Consider the following 4,402-nt stretch of genomic DNA (forward strand, 5'->3'; position numbering starts at 1 on the left):
GGTGGGTGGTGCCGGCTCTTTCAGACACTGCTTACTGTAAGAGGGAGTGCAGCGATACAGCGTGAATGGAGTGCCGAGGAGCAGGCAGGGTGCCCAGCCATCCCACCGGGACTGGGCTGGGAAAGGCACGCACAGCATCAGGTATGGCTTTTGGGGATAATGAGGGAGAAAGACTCCAATTGCATGAATAGACAGTTTTCAGGACATCGAGAGAGCAGAGTGAAATGCTCTTCACCTTACAACCAAGCCCTGAAAGCAATCAGCCTCTCCCAGCCCCTGAAAAGCTGTGCTGGCAGACTCAGTTCCAATGTACTGTCCCTGTTATGATAGATCTCTTACAAGCCAAGGTCAGAAAACAGAAAGTTTTAGCTGCTCTATCATGACAGGAACAAAAAAAAAAAAAAAGAAAAAGCCTTGTTTTAAAATAAGCTGTTTTAAATAAACAAGTGTTCTTTGAACCGTAGCAGAGTACATACCTAACAATATTTGTTAAATAAATATCAGTGACATGTTTAAGTCTGGCTCAACATGTATTAGCAAAGTGGTATTTGTGTTGCTTTTGTTGTAACAAGAGTTAGTAGTGTTTCTAGAAGGTGGTCTGAAAAAAGAGGGTTTGGGGTTTTTTCCTCCCCTCTACCCACCAGTAGCCCCACCTTGGGACTTAAAAGTCCTTCCCAGTGCATTGATTTTGGTTAACTTACTTCTTAGTTCTATTCATAATTTCTCTCTTGTGTGCTTTTTTTTTATTTTTTACCCATGGATCCACCTCTTAGATTTTTGCTTTCTGAAGGAAGTCTGTCCTAAGCCTGGTTGGCAATACATGGTCACATTGTTATAGTCTGTACGTGAAACACCACAGTATTTTTATTTTTGCCTGTCTATTCTTCAAATTTTTGGTTTATTTAACTCCTTTTAGAGCCAGATATTAGCTCTTGGGTTAGTGCGTGGACAGAGGAACTCAAAACAAGAGAACAGCTTGTAACAATGAATTTGAAATTCTCCACCAGAATCAAAGGTTTCTTTTATTGCCTCACAGGCAGTGAGGACAGTCGGACTCCTTCTTAAGTGTCCTTTCCTGTATGTCAATATGAGTCATCTCTTTGGGCATGCTCAGAAATTTCAGGCTTAATAAACCATCACTTTAGACTACGTGCTTCCATGCATGGGAAGCAATTTGTGGGGTTTTCTCCCTGCCTTTGTGGGGTGTTGGAGAGGAGGAAAGGTCGTGCTCTGTGGGACCTGAGGGAGATAAACACAGTTCATAGATCAGGCTTGAGCTTCCCTGAAGTCATACCAGTGAAGTCCTGGTGAGGCTCTGCAGGCAAAAATGACAGCTAGGCTTTTGTCTGTATGCCATGGCATCACAGGTCGATATTATGACTTCTTTCTCTTCTTTAAAGCTTTCATGCCAGAGGAATCAAAGCCCCCTACCTCCCCTTCCCAAATTGCCTCCAGTTAATAATAGCACACACAGTAGTTAGCCCAGGTTTGAAAGATGCTTTGATGAGATATTGCTCTTTGATAAGCCATTGCAAGGGCAGGAGGCCAAGTGTTTACTTTGCTTGGAAGAGGAGTCTGATGAGCAATTTGCTTTTCTTTTGCTAGGGCCAAGCAGAGCTTTGTTACCCCCAGAATATGGACACTGGAGAGATGGTTTACAGCTACTGCTCTTTACCTCTGGCTACTTCTTTGCCTTTTGCAAGAATAAGAAGTTATGAAAGAAGCCCAGCAGCTTCTGATGGCTGCCTCTGCACTGAGCCTTAGCAACCATCCCCTCCCCAGCTTTCCCTCCCATGGCTGTTTTTCCTGCCTCCAGCTGTCCTGGGAGGCCCTGAGGAATTAGGAGTGCAGTGAAACCCAGGAGTGCAGCTGGCCCAGAGGAGAGTGTGAACTGCAGGTTCATGACAAGCTGAGCCCTCCTCACCACGCACTGCGACTGAAAGGGCTGAACACGCACATATGGCTTTGGGCTGGGCTGGCTGGTCATGGGCCAACCTGTAAGATATGGTGTGATTTATCTGAGGATATCGAGGCTCTCCCAAGGCCCAGACCTATGCTAAACCCACCAGGTTCTATCCTGAAATCAGGAAAAGCCACACCAGAGGAGGGGAAAAGCAAGCAGGGCTGCTAGTGACTCTTGCTACAAGAAAGCTTTACAGACTCAGATGTGCTGAGTCTATTCAATGTTTATTTCATGAAGCATTTTATTGCACAGACCATGAAATATATCTGACTTTGACTGCACAGGCAAAGTAACAAGGTTTACTCCAGCAGCCCGGCTACACCTTTCATGTGAGAGCACAGGGCAGGAGGTGCTGGGGTGACCCCAGGCATCGCCTGACAGTGCACTTTGCAACACTGTAGATGGAACATAAGGAATTTTGGTTAGATATTGAGAGAAAACTTGAGTGTATCCAAACGGCTGCGAAACACGCTGCTTTTGGCGCCGCCCAACCTGGATGGAAGGTGCCCACCCAGGTGGGTTTGGGAGCTGTGGAACACTTATCACAGCGGTGAGAAACCTCATGAGCTTTGTCCTGCCCCCAGCCCTGCTGATGGAGACCCAGCGGCTGCCGAGGGCTGGTGCTTCCTCAGCCATGCCAGGGCTGTGCCTGACGCAGGGCCCAGGGGGAAGGAAACCGTTCGGCCACCAGCAGGGTGTTATTCACGTGCTTCCACCTGCAGGATCAAGAACATGTTATGGGAAGGAATGGAGAGGAACAACCTCGGCAGGTGCTGTGCAGGATGGTGGCACTTGGGAGAGGGCTGGCTGGAGGCAACAAATGAGTTATGGATGGAGCCGCCGCCGGAGGAGCCGCTCCACGGGCCAGCCGAGGAGCAGGTAGGGCCCAGGTGGGCGCCGAGCGTGGTGGGCTGGGCTCGGCTCCCTGGGCAGTTCTCGGGGAAAGGCTGCCTTAGGGACGCCAGGCCGGGCGGCAGCCGGGCCAGCACAGAACTCCCAACCTGGGTAAACCGCGAGCGCTCCCAGCACAGCGCGACACAAGCAGGAAAGCTCTGCCCGCCCGGTGTCAGAGCGCGACACAAGGAGGAAAGCTCTGCCCGCCCGGTGTCAGAGCGCGACACAAGGCAGGAAAGCTCTGCCCGCCCGGTGTCAGAGCGCCACCGTCCCAGCGAGGGCAGCGCCGGCCCCGCCCGCAGCCCGAGCCCCCGCCCCGCCGGCCGGGCGGGAGCGGCCCCGGTGCGGAAATGGCGGCGGCACGAGGTGAGGCGGCGGGAGCTGCTGGCGGGGAGGGGAATCCGGCCCTGCTCCAATGCAGCGGCTTCTCTGCCTGCCCGCGGAGCATACAGGTGCCCAAGGGCGGCCGGCGGAGCTCGGGCACGGCCTCCTGCCCGCTCTCGCTCGTACCGGGGAGCGGGGACTGCCCCTGGGGCCGGCGCGGCCCCATCTCCGTGCGGCCCGAGCGGGTCCCTGTGCGGGGGCGCCGCCGCGGCCTGGCCTGCCCGCTCTCGGCCTCCTGCCCGCGGCTGTCCCCGTAACCCGTGTGTCGCCTCACAGGACCGGCCGCCGTGATGTGCATCCCGCCTGGAAGCCCCCGCGGCCCCCGCCGGGCCGGGCCAGTGAAGGGACGCCGCCCCCTGCATCGCTGTGCCCGGGCCGCAGGTAAGTGCTGCCCGCCCGGACATGTCCAGGGCAGCATCGGCCGTCCGGCTTGGGTTTGGTTTTGTGAAGTAGCCCGAGACCCCGTTTTGGGTGCTCCTGCCTTTCTGGCTCTGTTTAAGCCGCAGGTTTCCCTCTGCAGAAATCTCCTTTTATTCAGCACCAGCTGTGGTATGAGCACCCTTTTGGCAGAGCGTGCAGCCCCTTACAGCCATTTGACGGAGCAGTTCGGGTCTCAGTATTGCTAATAGAGCAAGTAAAGCTTAAAAGTAAGCTGGGCCTGGACAGCTGAGTCCCAGTGTATACTGGCAACTGAGCACACCAGCATAAACTCAGTGGAGAGAGAATTCAACAAAAGGGCAGCGTTGTGTGCTGGGCTGGCCCAGGACTGTGCAGGGGAGTCCAGGTGCTGAGCTGAGCAGGAAGCGAGGCCTCACCTTTGCATGGTGCCCGGCACATTTCCTGTGCATTGCTAATGAGTAATGTCAGTTCCTGTCGGGAAACAGAGGTGGGCAGTTAAAAAGATTCATCAGAGTTTGAGGACAGGAAAAGGGAATTGCCCTCCTAGCTGAATGGTTAGGCTCTGCAGTCTTCTTTAGGAGAGTGCACTCAACTCCTGAGACTTTCACAGAGTTTTTTTATAGGGATTCATCTGGAGGACTAAGAAAGTGGAGCCAGTGGCACTATATTGACTTCACTGATACTATCCTCCTAAATTAAATGGTGGAAGAACAAGGCCTGCCTGTGAGATAAAGTCAGGACCTACTTCATCTACCTACAAAG

The 4,402-nt window shown here is 53.2% G+C and overlaps 1 non-coding gene across 1 annotated transcript; it reads left to right on the forward strand.

Annotated features, from left to right (window-relative positions):
* The first annotated feature begins 4,271 nt into the window (after positions 1 to 4,271).
* On the forward strand, positions 4,272 to 4,402 carry LOC126637088 (small Cajal body-specific RNA 15). The gene has a single exon (XR_007628196.1). It is a non-coding gene; the product is annotated as a small Cajal body-specific RNA 15 (non-coding RNA).

Source organism: Myiozetetes cayanensis, unplaced genomic scaffold (genome assembly GCF_022539395.1).
Source record: "Myiozetetes cayanensis isolate MyiCay16 unplaced genomic scaffold, myiCay2020 scf14, whole genome shotgun sequence".
Lineage (NCBI taxonomy): Eukaryota > Metazoa > Chordata > Aves > Passeriformes > Tyrannidae > Myiozetetes > Myiozetetes cayanensis.